We start from the raw sequence: 17,620 nt of genomic DNA, 5'->3' as shown, positions 1-17,620 counted from the left end.
GAATGGAGGACAACATCTGCAATGACTCCTGGGGGTTGCTCTTCTTTTTACTACAGCTGAGGGTCACTGTGAACACATACATGTGAGAAATAGAGACCGAAAAGACCTATTAGCACGTAAATATTTGTGATTAAAAGACAAAGCACGTAAGTTGTGTATCAAAATGAGTGATTGCTAGAGGGAGAGACAACCAACCATCATGCATGGGGTACCATGGAAGGGTCAGGAGGGGAGAGATCAGGGGTTTCTGGTTCGGGGTCCAGGGGCCATGGCCCTGCCTGCCCTGGTGAGACACTGTGGCACCATGGACCTATGCATGACTAACAGGTCCCATATAGACACAGGACTGTGGGTTATACTGCACATGTGCGGAAAGGTTGAGGAGAGGAGTCATTTCTCCTGGGACTGGTTAATGAGGGTTCCACCTCCCTCAGGGTGATTTCTCAGGCCTGCAGTCAGTGACTCCATTCAGTGGGTCTCATCTCGTTACGCCGAAAGACACTTCACCGTTCACCCCCACCGTGACAGGCCTGGCAGCTCGAAAATAAATCATTAGACCAAGACCTTTTTCCACAATGCCTGTTTAATCACTCCTGTGATCACTGTCCGAGATAACGTGATCAAAATGTCCTCTGTAACGCCTCTACTTCATTTTTCAGAGGACATCACAGTGAATATTCATTCAGCGTGATGAAACACCATTCATTCTTTTGTAGAATTGTACCAATTTCAACAAACACCTTATCTATGGTAGCTATGATCCACACAAAATGATGAATAAAGCTCAGAAGAATCTGTTATTCTGTGCTGCTTTGAAAAACATACCAACACAAAGCCATGTTCCTGAGACCGGTGAGGATATTGATAGGCTATTTCCCCATCGCCACAGTCTTTTGTCCTGGTGTTTTTCCAACACCTTTTATCTTCTTCTTGCACATGAGGAAGGGAAAACAAGCGGCGGTCTCTTCTACTCTATCTGAGCTACACCTTTTCCCTGTATGGTCTTCTTCAGCCGCGACAGCGCGAAAGGTCAAAACAGCATGATTTATGGATGAAGACCTCTTCTGCTCTACCCTCCTCCTCGTTCTCATCACTTTATTTTTTCGCATCCCTCTCAGCTCTGTGGATGAAGTGTCCAGGCCCATCATAGAGGTTACAAAGCTGAGTTGAGTGAGGGGGCTGTGGTAAAGGGGGCACTCTACCACAACCTGTATCTCTTTATAAAGCTTTGTGCTTTTCTGAAGGACACAGGGGCAGCATATGGGAGGGTTTTGGGATTCACACCACAACCTGTGTGTGTGTGTGTGTGTGTGTGTGTGTGTGTGTGTGTGTGTGTGTGTAATGGTGTGCGTGAGGAATGAAGTGTATGTGTGGGGTGTAAGGTAAGTGTCTGTGAGGGACAAGGTGTGTGACCTGAGTGAAGATGAGCCCTAGCGACAGCATCAACCCCAGAGATGTGTTGGAGAATGCACATTGCTATTCCTCCCGTGTTGTCCCGGTGCCCTGACTCCCTCTGATGTTTAATTCAAAACAGCATCCGGCTGTAATGAAAAACCTGGGGATTTTTGAGATTAACAACTTTATTGAAGTTCTTCTATAGGACACTCTCCTCCATCCTTCCTGCTGTCTCCATCTCCCAACCCCCTTGCCTCCACACTAACTCGCAGAGTAATTGTTTGGATCGCGATTGCGTTTCGCAGAGGGCAGTGGGGTAAGACGGATTTGTTCGTCTTCTTTTTACTCTTCTCGTGGCTGCCATCGATCATATCTCCTCCCCGCGCGGCTTGACCCAATAACCTGTAGGAGACGTGACATTAAGCGTGATGAGTGTTCCGTGTGTGTCGAAGAAACGTGTGTGTGGGGGGGATGAGGTGTGTGTATGTATAGGGGCAGGGAGTGCAACACTCACCGTTGGCCAGATCTATGGCTCTCTTTATAACCTCCTTGAAGGTCCCAGTGTCTTTCTCCCAGCCTCTGGCCTGGACCTCACAGCGATGGGCCTTGGACAGGAAATGCAACGCCTGCCACACAAACAGACACACACAAGAAAATGCATTAAAAACAATTATCCCTCCAACACATAGAATGCTGTGGCCTACCATTTAAAAAAAAAAATCTAATATTGTCACATACCATAAAGCCTGACCAAGCTGCTAGCCACATCAAGCCATCTGGTTTATAATGAATACAAAGTAAACACATTTAATGAATAAAACAATTAACAGAAGTCATCGCTGTGGCATGACTGGCCTATGGGAGGGGGGAAATGGCAGTGGAAAGACGAGTGGAATGACAAATAACATGCCAGTGCTAAGGGTCTTTGGGTCACAACTCACACTAAGGATATGATCAGAGTGGGAAATAACATTTTTGGTCCACCAGCCACTGTGGCAGGTAGATTAAAAAAAATGTAAATCAACCAGCCACTCAGATTTTTTACCAGCCAAAATATTTTTGGCGGCATTATTATAATTATTATTATTCTTTTTTTTTAAAGGGATGAGCACGCTTTAGATTTTTCTAAAACAAGAAATGTATTACTAGTAAGTAGTAAATGGGGTTTATTGCTTAATTTCATTACATTTTTGTGACCTGCGTCTTTTAACCAAAGTTAAAATACATAATTAAGATACAATAGTAAAAACAGATAAACAGTTCTACACTGAACATCAAGAATCAACAAAGTGCTTACCATGCCACAAAAGGCTGATAATATGGCTTATTTATTACAATAACTCAGGACTAACAGTGCCTAAAATTAACACCCACCACCTGCCAAATGCAGGTAGATTTTGGCATTGGCATTACATTTCAGTCAAGGGGAAGGTTTACTATTTTTTTAATTAGTCCAGGGGAGGGTCATGTAATTTGTAATTGATTCAACTTCAATATTTCTCTGTGTTTTAGAATTTGTTGCTTATTAGGCCATACAGTGCCTTCAGAAAGTATTCATAACCCTCGATTTATTCCACACTTTCTTGTGTTACAGCCTGAATTGAAAATGGATTAAATAGCTTTTTTCCTTCTCACCCATCAACTCGCAATACCCCATAAATGACAAAGTGAAAACATGTTTTTAGAAATGTATTGAAAATGAAATACAGAAATATATAATTTATATAAGTATTCATAACCCTGAGTCAATACATGTTAGAATCACCTTTGGCAACGATTACAGCTGTTAGTCTTTCTGGGTAAGTCTCTAAGAGCTTTGCACACCTGGATGGTACAATAGTTGCCCATTATTCTTTAAAAATCCTTCAAGCTCTGTCAAGTTGGTTGTTGATCATTTCTAGACAGCCATTTTCAAGACTTGCCATAGATTTTTCAAGATGATTTAAGTCAAAACTGTAACTAGGCTACTCAGGAACACTCAATGTCATTGTGTTTTAGGTTATTGTCCTGCTGAAAGGTGAATTATTCTCCCAGTGTCTGGTGGAAAGCAGACAACCAGGTTTTCCTCTAGGATTTTGCTCAGTTTCTTTTAATCCTAAAAAAAACCCCTCACTAGTCCTTCCCAATGACAAGCATACCCATAACGTAATGCAGCCAACAACATGCTTAAAAATATGAAGAGTGGTACTCAGTAATGTGTTGTTGGATTTGCCGAAAACATAACGCTTCGTATTGAAGACAAAGTTAATTTCTGAGCCACATTTTTTGCAATTATACTTTAGTGCCTTATTGCAAACAAGATGCATGTTTTGGATTTTTTTACAATTCTGTACAGGTGTCCTTTTCACTCTGCTATTTAGGTTAGTATTGTGGAGTAACGACAATGTTGTTGATCCATCCTCAGTATTCTCCTATCACGGCCATTAAACTCTAACTGTTTTGAAGTCACCATTGGCCTCATGGTGAAATCCCTGAGCGGTTTACGTCCTCTCCGGCAACTGAGTTAGGAAGGACGCCTGTATCTTTGAGACTGGGTGTATTGACACACCATAGAAAGTGTAATTAATAACTATATAATTTTCAAAGGGACATTCAATGTTACTCCAATAGGTGCCCTTCTTTGTGAAGAATGTTAAAATCTCATTGGTCTTTGTCGTTGAATCTGTGTTTGAAATTTACTGGTCGACTGAGGGAACTTACTGATAATTGTCTCCATTTTAATTAGACTTTAACAACAAGAGGGCTTTGTATTGGAGCCTATTTATTCCTATTTAAGAAATAAAAGGTAGGCCTATATATTTGACAGATGAAATTAGGCTATAGGCTGCTATATCCATAGATTTGTCAGTCAATTCATCCACTCACCATGAACTCTTTAAATAACAGGCCTCCACTGACACGGAGATAGGCTAAGTTAAAACCAAGACACGAATTGAGGGTTTATGCCATAGGCTTAACCTTTATTAAAGAAAATGGCAAAAAAGCACAGCCAGCTAGCTTACGATTAAGAAAATAAAACGGATCCGATTATATAAAGTGATCAATAACAGCACTTTGGTCAGTGATGCTTTATGTTACAAACAAGCTGTAAAATACCCGGGAAAGACATTATGGGGATACTGTACCATTGTTTAGTTTCTTTGACATTCAGAGGCTGAGCTATAGCCGAGGAGACACAAAATAGACTTTGGGGAAAGGGGGATACCTAGGTCAGCTATACAACTAAATGCCTTCAACTGAAATGTGTCTTCTGCATTTAACCCAACCCCTCTGAATCAGAGGTGCGGGGGGCTGCCTTAATCGACATCCACGTATTCAGTGCCCACGGAACCGTGGGTTAACTGCCTTGCTCAGGGGCAGAACAACAGATTCTTACCTTGTCAACTCGTCGATTCAATCCAGCAACCTTTCGGTTACTGTCCCAACGCACTAACCACTAGTCTACCTACCGCCCCAGCTTGGGAAGTAATTGAATTCTGTCACTATCAATTGATGAAGCTATTCACTGTCTGTACAATAGAAGAAGTTTAAACCCAGACAGCTTAAAGGGAAACACTTGTGACCTTCTCATTGGGTTAAGCCACGGAAGAAGAGTAGCCAGCAGTTAAAGCTTACATTTTTCTGCATCGGTATGCCAACTCTGTCTGGGGTGTAAAGGTAGGCCTAACTTTTCTAAGTACCATGCTCAGATTCCTAATGATGTCTCAGATGTAATTATTTGCAAACAAGACACACGGATTTGGCATTGGATAAATATGACAAGATGAACACATGGACCTCTCTCTGTGTCCATTCTGAGCCTGTACATTTCGGTAATTTGTGCGGTGTTAAAAAAAGATTCCGCTAATATGTAAAATGGCAAAGAATTGCATGAAATTTGTATTAAAAGGCTATTTTCTTTCCTGACCTGTAAATACGATGACAGATTCATGCAATGCTTTTAATATTAAGGAGATCTTTCCACCCCTACTCTTGTCCACGGTGGTCTGCAAACCCACAACCTTCTGGCCCGCAGCCCTGTGCGCTATAAAAATTCCTGCATTGCCATTTAACGCTTACAAGATGAAGAACAGTTTCTAAAACTGCATATCTAAGGCTCTGGTCTGTCCAATAAGTGAGGGTAAATGGTAGACATGTTCTCTGCTATCCACTTTGTTTAAATTATTATTCTTGGTATAGGGAAGGGTTACTCATTAAAAAAAAAAAAAAAAATTCAAGAGTTCAGGGAGGGTTTAGGTAAAATATATTTTGCATCAGGGAGGGCCATCCATTTTCATTTCAGAGGTCTGTATTATAAATAACGTTCACTCCCTAAGTATGTCCAATTCACCAGCCACGTTGGCAGGTGGTCACACTCAGGGCTGCTCTGGATAAGAGCGTCTGCTAAATGACTTAAATGTAAATGTAAATGAGCATTTCATAAAAATAGTCAAGTATGGGCACAAGTGCAAGTTGTGATTTATAGCAAAATAAATGCTGCAGTAGCTGATTTCAAAGTATTTCTGCCTTTTTGTTTCATATTTGGTAATGCACAAAGAAATCTGAATCCTAACGTTAACGTATAAATGCTGCAGTAGCTGTTTTCAAAGTATTTCTGCCCTTTTGTTTCATATTTGGTAATGCACAAAGAAATCTGAATCCTAACGTTAACGTATAAATGCTGCAGTAGCTGTTTTCAAAGTATTTCTGCCCTTTTGTTTCATATTTGGTAATGCACAAAGAAATCTGAATCCTAACGTTAACTTATCCCACCTTCCGCAGCCATACTGCCTGTCTGGGGTGGCTGTGAGCACTGTGAGGGATGTGCTGAAAGATTCATTTTTAGAAGCAATGGGCACAGGTATAAATGTTGGTCTAATTAATTCTAAAGTCTACTAAAGTGAGACTTCGTCCTCGTGTTTCTTGGCTAGTTACATTGTTTTGCTCACAAGCTAGGTTGCTTTTCAATGTGTGAGTTTGCTTCCACTGCTAGTAAAAAGAGACATCTTCGGTCTCTACTAGTGAGATTCTCACAGGCACACATGACAACTCGAGTGGCACTGTTACCAGGGTAACCTTAAAGGGGCAGCATCTTTTATTTATTTGACTCAGATCACAGAATATTAAATTAAATAGAGCAATATACAACATTACTTCTTACTAGTAATACATTTCTTGTTTTAGTAATATTACGAAGCATGCTCATCCATTTTCTTGTGTTTTCTTTTTGTAATAAATTTTTTTGGAGTGGCTGGTAGATTTTTTTATCCACCTGCCGGAGGCTGGTATACAAAAACTTTATTTTAGGGCCTGCCCTATGCTGACATGATGTGCTCCTAAGTAGAAATGTAGAAGCACACAAATACATGTAAGAGAACAATTAAAGTATAAGTATTGTAATGACAAGAAACAACAAAAAGTGAATGAATAAAAGGAGTAATCCATGCTCAATCAAGCCCAATCCTTACCGCGGTAACTTGGGAAATCGCTTGTCTGTGATGAAAAAAAGTCTTACACTTCCTAGCAGCAGACAGTTTCAGCAAACTTAAACTAACATTGAAAAACAACCTAGTGTGTGACACTATAACTGGCCAATAAACACTATAACTGGCCAATAAACACGAGGACATAGTCACACTTTAGTAGCTTTTCTTTTCAATTTGACCAAAACTGTCTCATCAACAGCCCACTGCGTATGACAAATAGGAGCCATCTATCACCGTGTGGCTAAGTGCAACACCATTAGTTACTAATGCCTATCAGTTACTAATGAGCCTATAAATAGCTTATTAACAGGCGCAAAATCCATTACAATAATTACTTTTACCCCCTCTCCTTAGAGCACATTGTCACGGGCGTTGTAGGGATTGGACCAAAACGCAGCGGGAACGTGTAAACTCATCTTCTTATTTTATTAAAGAAGGAAATCAAAAGAAACACGTATACAAAAACAACAAACGACACTAAACAGTCCTGTCAGGTGCACAAACACAAAACAGGAAACAACTACCCACAAATCCCATAGAAAAAACACCCCTCTTAAATAGGACCTTCAATTAGAAGCAACGAGGAGCAGCTGCTTCCAATTGAAGGTCAACCCAATAAACACCACATAGAAATAGACATACTAGAACTAACATAGAAATAGACTAACAAGAACATAGCCCAACAAACCCCGAAATACTCTAAACAAACACCCCCTGCCACGCCCTGACCAAACTACAATAACAAACAACCTCTTTTACTGGTCAGGACGTGACACACATACAGTAAGTATATTTCATGTGTGGTGTTTGCACAGCTAAATGTCAAGGGATGTTAGGGGAATGTTAAGGGGGCCTACTAACTCGTTGTCACCAGGCCTGGTGCTCTGTCTGTCTCCATACAGCAGGGCGTAGTGACGCCAGATCTCAGCGTCGGTGCTATGGCGGGACGTGCGCGACCCAGGAGCTCCTGGACCTTGGCCCGCAGGGACGAGGCCTGGTCGCCATGGTTATCCGTCATGTCCTCCACCACCGCCCGCACCAGGAACTCTAGAATCTGGAACACAGAGAACAGGGACGAGTGGGAATGTGAATGGAGCGCTACTTTGGTTTGAAGTGAGAGAGGAGTCGGAAAGGGTGGAGTGACTACTTTTGTCTAAATCGAAGAGAAAGTGGTGGGTGGTTTGGTGTGTGAACCTGACCACACTGGCTTGAATTACATATGTCCTCTCTCAACATAGGCCAGTTGGGTTTCCTCAATGTCTCGTGGCTGCGTCATCCTCTGTTTCTAGTTTGGTGACTGCCATCTGAGCAGGAGAGTATTTCACACTGACGCTTTCCGCACTTGGTTTCAATTTCACGTCACACCCACTCAAATGCAATACGATAGGGACTGAGACTGGAATATCAACACTGCGCAGAATTTATCTGGCTTGTTTTCCATTGTCTCAATGGAAATGTATGCATAGTCACGATCATCATGCAGTACAATTAAAAAGTTACAGGGCAGAGCAATGCCAGATTAGAAAATATGACCTCACCCTCTTTTACATATTTTAATTAAATACTTTCCCATATGAATAATAAAATGATTTCATCATCAGCACCCTGAAAACAAATAATTAAGTTAGAAAGCAACACACACCACTCACACACAGGCATGTAATAGTCATAGCTATACTGAACAAAAATATAAATATAAAATATAAATGCAATATGGAACAATTTCAAAGATGTTACAGTTCTTTTTATTTTTTTTTTAAATCAGTCAATTGAAATAAATAAATTAGGCCCTAATCTATGAATTTCACATGACTGGCAGGAGTGCAACCATTGGTGGGCCAGGCTCTAGTCTAAAGTCTAAAGAAGGCCAGTGTCCTGGAGTAGCCTCTTCACTATTGACGTTGAGACTGGTGTTTTGCGGGTACTATTTAATGAAGCTGCCAGTTGAGGACTTGTGAGGCATCTGTTTCTCAAACTAATGTAATGTAGCTGTCCTCTTGCTCAGTTGTGCACTGGGGTCTCCCACTCCTCTTTCTATTCTGGTTAGAGCCAGTTTGTGCTGTTCTGGGAAGGGAGTAGTACACAGCGTTGTACGGGATCTTCAGTTTCTTGGCAATTTCTCGCATGGAATAGCATTCATTTCTCAGAACAAGAATAGACTGACGAGTTTCAGAAGAAAGTTCTTTGTTTCTGGCCATATTGACCCTGTAATCGAACCCACAAATGCTGATGCTCCAGATACTCAACTAGTCAAAAGGCGGCCAGTTTTATTGCTTCTTTAATGAGAACAACAGTTTAAAGCTTTGCTAACATAATTGCAAAAGGGTTTTCTAATGATCAATTAGCCTTTTAAAATGATGAACTTGGATTACCTAACACAACGTGCCATTGGAACACAGGAGTGATGGTTGCTGATAATGGGCCTCTGTACGCCTATGTAGATAATCCATAAAAATAAAAATAATCTGCCGTTTCCAGCTACAATAGTCATTTACAACATTAACCATGTCTACACTGTATTTCTGATAGATTTGATGTTATTTTAATGGAGAAAAATGTGCTTTATTATCAAAGACAAGGACATTTCTAAGTGACCCCAAACTTTTGAACGGTAGTGTGTGTGTTTGTGTATATATACACATACACATACACACATAAATGGAATAATGCGTCCCTGAACAAAGGGGGGGGGGGGGGGGGGGGGTGTCAAAATCAAATGTAACAGTCATTATCTGGTGTGGCCACCAGCTGCATTAAGTACTGCAGTGCATCTCCTCCTCATGGACTGCACCAGATTTGCCAGTTCTTGCTGTGAGATGTGACCCCACTCTTCCACCAAGGCACATGCAAGTTCCCGGACATTTCTTGGGAGAATGGCCCTAGCCCTCACCCTCTGATCCAACAGGTCCCAGACGTGCTCAATGGGATTGAGATCCGGGCTCTTCGCTGGCCATGGCAGAACACTGACATTCCGCTCTTGCAGGGAATCACACACAGAACGAGCAGTATGGCTGGTGGCATTATCATGCTGGAGGGTCATGTCAAGATGAGCCTGCAGGAAGGGTACCACATGAAGGAGGAGGATGTCTTCCTTGTAACGCACAGCGTTGAGATTGCCTGCAATGACAACAAGCTCAGTTCGATGATGCTGTGACACACCGCCCCAGACCATGACGGACCCTCCACTTTCAAATCGATCCCGCTCCAGAGTACAAGCCTCGGTGTAACGCTCAAACCTTCGACAAACGCAAATCCGACCATCACCCCTGGTGAGACAAAACCGCAACTCGCCAGTGAAGAGCACTTTTTGCCAGTCCTGTCTGGTCCAGCGACGGTGGGTTTGTGCCCATAGGCGACATTGTTGCCGGTGATGTCTGGTGAGGACCTGCCTTACAACAGGCCTACAAGCCCATCTCAGCCTATTGCGGACAGTCTGAGCACTGATGGAGGGATTGTGCGTTCCTGGTGTACCTCGGCCAGTTGTTGTTGCCATCCTGTACCTGTCCCGCAGGTGTGATGTTTGGATGTTCCGATCCTGCGCAGGTGTTGTTACACGTGGTCTGCCACTGCGAGGACGATCAGCTGTCTGTCCTGTCTGCCTGTAGCGCTGTCTTTGGTGTCTCACAGTACGGACATTGCAATTTATTGCCCTGGCCACATCTGCAGTCCTCATGTCTCCTTGCTTCATGCCTAAGGCACGTTCACGCAGATGAGCAGGGACGCTGGGCATCTTCCTTTTGGTGTTTTTCAGAGTCAGTAGAAAGGCCTCTTCAGTGTCCTAAGTTTTCATAACTGTGACCTTAATTGCCTACCGTCTGTAAGCTGTTAGTGTCTTAACGACCGTTCCACAGGTGCATGTTCATTAATTGTTTATGGTTCATTGAACAAGCACGGGAAACAGTATTTAAACCCTTTACAATGAAGATCTGTGAAGTTATTTGGATTTTTACGAATTATCTTTGAAAGACAGGGTCCTGAAACAGGGACGTGTCTTTTTTTGCTGAGTTTTATATATATATATATATATATACACACACATACATACATACATACATACATACATACATACATACACACACACACACACAGCTGAAGTTTACATGCACCTTAGCCAAATACATTTAAACTCAGTTTCACAATTCCTGACATATAATCCAAGTAAAGATTCCCTGTCTTAGGTCAGTTAGGATCACCACATTATTTTAAGAATGTGAAATGTCAGAATAATAGTAGAAAGAATTATTTATTTCAGCTTTTATTTCATTCATCACATTCTCAGTGGGTCAGACGTTTACATACACTCAATTAGTATTTGGTAGCATTGCCTTTAAATTGTTTAACTTGGGTCAAATGTTTTGGGTAGCCTTCCACAAGCTACCCACAATAAGTTGGGTGAATGTTGGCCCATTTCTCCTGACGGAGCTGGTGTAACTGAGTCAGGTTTGTAGGCCTCCTTGCTCGCAGATGATTTTTCAGTTCTGCCCACAAATATTCTATAGGATTGAGGTCAGGGCTTTGTGATGGCCACTCCAATACCTTGACTTTGTTGTCCTTAAGCCATTTTGCCACAACTTTGGAAGTACGCTTGGGGTCATTGTCCATTTGGAAGACCCATTTGCGACCAAGCTTTAACTTCTTGACTGATGTCTTGAGATGTTGCTTCAATATATCCACAACATTTTCCTGCCTCATGATGCCATCTATTTTGTGAAGTGCACCAGTCCCTCCTGCAGCAAAGCACCCCCACAACATGATGCTGCCACCCCCGTGCTTCATGGTTGGGATGGTGTTCTTCAGCTTGCAAGCCTCCCCCTTTTTCCTCCAAACATAACGATCGTCATTATGGCCAAACAGTACTATTTTTGTTTAATCAGATCAGAGGACATTTCTCCAAAAAGTACGATCTTTGTCCCCATGTGCTGAGCGGCCTTTCAGGTTATGTCGATATAGGACTCATTTTACTGTGGATATAGATACTTTTGTAGCTGTTTCCTCCAGCATCTTCACAAGGTCCTTTGCTGTTGTTCTGGGATTGATTTGCACTTTTCGCACCAAAGTACGTTATTCTCTAGGAGACAGAACACGTCTCCTTCCTGAGCTGTATGACGGCTGCATGGTCCCATGGTGTTTATACTTGCGTACTATTGTTTGTACAGATGAACGTGGTACCTTCAGGCGTTTGGAAATTGCTCCCAAGGATGAACCAGACTTGTGGAGGTCCACACATTTTTTTTTTTTAGGTCTTGGCTGATTTCTTTAGATTTTCCTATGATGTCAAGCAAAGAGGCACGGAGTTTGAAGGTAGGCCTTGAAATACATCCAAAGGTACACCTCCAATTGACTCAAATTATGTCAATTAGCCTATCAGAAGCTTCTAAAGCCATGACATCATTTTCTGGAACTTTCCAAGTTGTTTAAAGGCACAGTCAACTTAGTGTATGTAAACTTCTGACCCACTGGAATTGTGATACAGTGAATTATAAGTGAAATAATCTGTCTGTAAACAATTGTTGGAAAAATGACTTGTGTCATGCACAAAGTAGATGTCCTAACCGACTTGCCAAAACTATAGTTTGTTAACAAGAAATTTGTGGAGTGGTTGAAAAACTTGTCGTAATGACTCCAACCTAAGTGTATGTAAACTTCGGACTTCAACTGTACACACACACACACACACACACACACACACACACACACACACACACACACAATCAAAAGTTTGGACACACCTACTCCTTTCCAGGGTTTTTCTTTATTTTTTACTATTTTCTACATTGTAGAATAATAGTGAACACATCAAAACTATGGAATCATGTAGTAACCCAAACACAGACATGCTGACAAAATAATAGAAACACTTGAGGAAATAAGGGATATAAGGTATATTGAAAGCAGCAATTAACACCCCATCATGCTTAGGGTCATGTATAAAAATGATGTGCAGGCCATTATTTTCGCTACCATGGCTATGCCCCGATAGGATGACAATTCCCCCATCCACAGAGCACGAGTGGTCACTGAATGGTTTGACGAGCATGAAAATTATGTAAACCATATGCCATAGCAGTCTCGGTCACCAGATCTCATCCCAATTGAACACTTATGGGAGATTCTGGAGCGGCACCTGAGACCCCCCCAATAGAGGTCCAGACACTTGTAGAATCTATGCCAAGGTGCATTGAAGCTGTTCTGGCTCGTGGTGGCCCAAAATCCTATTAAGACACTTTACATTGGTGTTTCCTTTATTTTGGCAGTTACCTATTTGTGTTCCATAAGCAACGAGCGGGCGAGACAGTAGAGGATGATATCACTCGGAGACATCTCAAAAGGTCTGTCCATGTGCTCTACTAAAAGCCAGGAAGTGCAGCAGCGTTCTGGGCCTCATTCTGTCAGTCCAAGGGAATGTTATTTATGAAGCCCTCATGCACTGCACCGAATACCAACACTCCAGTCTGAGCACGCTCAGTAGAGGTAGGGGAAAGACGCGAGAGACCTCAAATGGATGAAAGGTGGGGCCTATAAGGGTTGGAGATATCTCCCCTGGGTTTGTGTAGTCTGTGGGGAGTGTGTGTGTCTCGTCATGCATATCTGGGCAGTGTGTGTGGGTATTTGTGGTCTGGAATGGAGGGATTTGGGAAAGGGGGATACCTAGTCAGTTGTACAACTGAATGCCTTCAACTGAAATGTGTCTTCCACATTTAACCCAACCCCTCTGTATCAGAGAGGTGCCGGTGGCTGCCTTAATCCACATCCACGTCTTCGGGCGCCCGGGGAACAGTGGATTAGCTGCCTCGCTCAGGGGCAGAACAACATTTTTTTTTTACCTTGTCAGCTCAGGGATTCGATCCAGCAACCTTTCGGTTACTGGCCCAACGCTCCAACCACTAGGCTACCTTTGTGTGTGGGCAGTATGTGGGGTTAAACTGCAAGTTGTGTGTCTCCCTATGTAGTGAGAGCGTGTGGGTGTCCCCATGCTAGACTTTGAGAGTGTGTGCATGTCTCCCACACGCGTGCCTGTGTGAGTGGTTTCCCAGAACAGCTTGAAACACAGGTGTTTGCTGAGCTAAGGATTTTTACTGTATCCCCCTTTTGATTGTTCACAGTAACATTTCAGCCAAACATGAAACCTCTAGCCTACTGTACATATCCATACAACCACTCACAGGAAGGGATTTCACATTCACAGTGACTGAATCAACAGAGCCTATGCATTTCTTGTAGTATGATTGTGTGTTTGAAAATCTCTTCCCAAACTGCCGTTTAAAGACTCCATCCCAGAGAGTCTTGACACCAAGTGATCAAATGACCCAGCTTTTAGTTAAATGGGCTGTCAGTTCAGCTGCAGGCAGACTGGCGGGCGGGCAACACTACCTCTGCTAATGCGCGCCTATATTATTGTTTTGTCTCCAGTTGACTGGCCTGCCCGCCGGTGTAGGAGGAAGAGAATCTGTGAGGAAGTGGATCTGATAGCTTCAAGTGGTGTGAACTTCAACAGGCAGGAGGGAGTGGAAAGGCCCCCTTCACACTAAACCAGAGGGTTGGATCTGGTCCAAACCAGACTCCTCTCCTCACTACCACCCTAATCATACACCTGATAGTCAAGCCACCCAGACACCTACACAATATATACGAAAGTATGTGGACACTCCTTCAAATTTGTGGATTTAGCTATTTCAGCCACACCCGTTGCTGACAGGTGTATAAAATCGAGCACAGAGCTATGCAATCTCCATTGACAAATATTGGCAGTAGAATGGCCTTACTGAAGAGCTCAGTGACTTCCAACGTGGCACAGTCATAGGATGCCAGTCAGTTGGTCAAATTGATTTTTAAGATCACCATGAGCATTGCCAAGCATCTGCTGTAGTGGTGTAAAGCTCGCCGCCATTGGAGCAGTGGAAACGCGTTCTCAGGAGTGATGAATCACGCTTCACCATCTGGCAGTCTGACATACGAACCTGGGTTTGGCGGATGCCAGGAGAATGTTACCTGATCCAATGCATAGTGCCATCTGTAAAGTTTGGTGGAGGAGGAATAATGGTCTGGGACTGTTTTTCATGGTTTGGGCTAGGCCCCTTAGTTCCAGTGAAGGGAAATCTTAATGCTACAGCATACAACGACACTCTAGATGATTCTGTGGTTCCAACTTTGTAGCAACAGTTTGTGGAAAGCCCTTTCCTGTTTCAGCATGACAATGCCGCCATGCACAAAGCGAGGTCCATACAGAAATGGTTTGTCGAGATCGGTGTGGAAGAACTTGACTGGCCTGCACAGAGCCCTGACCTCAACCCCATCGAACACCTTTGGGATGAATGCGAGCCAGGCTGAATCGCCCAACATCAGTGCCCGGCCTCAGTAATGCTCGTGGCTGAATGGAAGCAAGTCCCTGCAGCAATGTTCCAACATCTACTGGAAAGCCTTCCCAGAAGAGTGGAGATCGTTATAGCAGCAAAGGGGGAACCAACTCCATATTAATGCCCATGATGTTGGAATGAGATGTTCGAGGACCAGGTGTCCACATACTTTTAGTCATGTAGTGTATCTGGGTCTAATCCTTCCAGATGGCTATTACACTGAATACTGGCATACCCGAGTTCCTAGCCTCCTAGTAGTCATTCAATGTTCTTAAACTACAAACAGCCAATAAATGTACAATCCAGTACTAAACAATCCAGTAAAATGTTTTGATAGATACTTTATTCATAAAATTTGATCTGATCTTCATCTAAGTCACAACAATAGACAAACACAGACTGCTTAAACTAATAACACAAACAATTATATGTTTTCATGTCTTTATTGAACACACCGTGTAAACATTCACAGTGCAGAGTGGAAAAGGTATGTGAACCCTTGGATTCAATAACTGGTTGACCCTCCTTTGGCAGCAATTACCTCAACCAAACGTTTTCTGTAGTTGCGGATCAGACCTGCACAACAGTCAGGAGGAATTTTGGACCATTCTTCTTTACAAAACGGTTTCAGTTCAGCAATATTATTGGGATATCTGGTGTGAACCGCTCTCGAGGTCAAGCCACAGCATCTCAATCGGGTTGAGGTCAGGACTCTGACTGGGCCACTCCAGAAGGCGTATTTTCTTCTGTTGAAGACATTCTGTTGTTGATTTACTTCTCTGTTTTGGGTCATTGTCCTGTTGCATCACCCAACTTATGTTGAGCTTCAATTGGTGGACAGATAGCCTTACATTCTCCAGCAAAATGTCTTGGTAAACTTGGGAAATCATTTTCCCGTCGATGATAATAGCAAGCTGTCCAGGCCCTGATGCAGCAAAGCAGCCCCAAACCATGATGCTCCCTCCACCATACTTTACAGTTGGGATGAGGTTTTGATGTTGGTGTGCTGTGCCTTTTTTCCTCCACACACAGTGTTGTGTGTTCCTTCCAAACAACTCAACTGTAGTTTCATCTGTCAACAGAATATTTTGCCAGTAGCGCTCTGGAACATCCAGGTGCACTTTTGCAAACTTCAGACTTGCAGCAATGCTTTTTTTTTGGACAGCAGTGGCTTCTTCCGTGGTGTCCTCCCATGAACACCATTCTTGTATAGTGTTTTACGTATCGTAGACAGAGATGTTAGCATGTTTCAGAGATTTCTCTAAGTCTTTAGCTGACAATCTAGGATTCTTCTTAACCTCATTGAGCATTCTGTGCTGTGCTCTTGCAGTCATCTTCGCAGGATGGCCACTCCTTGAGAGAGTAGCAACAGTGCTGAACTTTCTCAATTTGTAGACAATTTGTCTTACCGTGGACTGATGAACATCAAGGTTTTTAGAGATACTTTTGTAACCCTTTCCAGCTTTATGCAAGTCAACAATTCTTAATCTTAGGTCTTTGGAGATCTCTTTTGTTCGAGGCATGGTTCACATCAGGCAATGCTTCTTGTGAATAGCAAACTCAAATTTTGTGAGTGTTTTTTATTGGGCAAGGCAGCTCTAACCAACATCTCCAATCTCGTCTTATTGATTGGATTCCAGGTTAGCTGACTCCAATTATCTTTTGGAGAAGCCTAGGGGTTCACATACTTTTTACAACCTACACTGTGAATGTTTAAATGATGTATTCAATAAGAAAAATACAATAATTTGTGTGTTATTAGTTTAAGCACACTATGTTTGTCTATTTTTTGTGACTTAAATGAAGATCAGATCAAATTTGATGACCAGTTTATGCAGAAATCTAGGTAATTCCAAAGAATTCACATACTTTTCTTGCCACCGTATGTCTGTGGGCCAGAGGGAGAGCCTCTTTTTACATATTTGCTAAATAAAAAATAAAAAAAGTATATCAGTGTGTATGTGAGAATGCAGTGAGAGGCAGGGTACAATAAATACATCACAGTAGAAAGCTGTGAAAGGCATGCTAACAACTATAAACAAGTTTTCGCTCTGCCTACTGGCTCTGAGAAGGGACTGGTCTGACTTATCAGTTAGCTGCCATACTGGCACAGTCGTTGGTGGGAGTCGGTGTGTTGGAGGGAAATCAAGGGGGGCGGTGCTGGGTAAATTAGCATTGATGTTGATTGACAGCTCTCTTCTGCCACTGGGACACCTCAGCCTTCTGAAGCTAATTTTAGCCTGGAAGGTCTCTGACAGGATTCATCTGACTGTCGATTGCGATGAAAATGTGTAACAAATGAAATCCCTAAATGGGACTTTTATGATGGTTTCTCTATGTGGTCAATGCAGAAAAAAAATGACAAGTTAAATGGGGGAAATTGAATGGATCACTGTCCCAGATTCG

General features: G+C 42.6%; 1 pseudogene across 1 annotated transcript in view; it reads right to left on the bottom strand.

Moving 5' to 3' along the window:
- Positions 1–7,260: 7,260 nt before the first annotated feature.
- LOC106606663 (tetratricopeptide repeat protein 27-like) overlaps positions 7,261–17,620 on the bottom strand; it is a 40,404-nt pseudogene continuing 30,044 nt past the window's right edge. Inside the window, exon 9 of the transcript XR_014381292.1 lies at positions 7,261–7,914. The product of XR_014381292.1 is annotated as a tetratricopeptide repeat protein 27-like (transcript). The remainder of the gene's footprint in view (positions 7,915–17,620) is intronic.

This window comes from Salmo salar, chromosome 01 (assembly GCF_965601325.2).
Source record: "Salmo salar chromosome 01, fSalSal1, whole genome shotgun sequence".
Lineage (NCBI taxonomy): Eukaryota > Metazoa > Chordata > Actinopteri > Salmoniformes > Salmonidae > Salmo > Salmo salar.
Note: the sequence above shows the minus strand (reverse complement) of the source record. Positions and strands in the feature narration are given on the sequence as shown.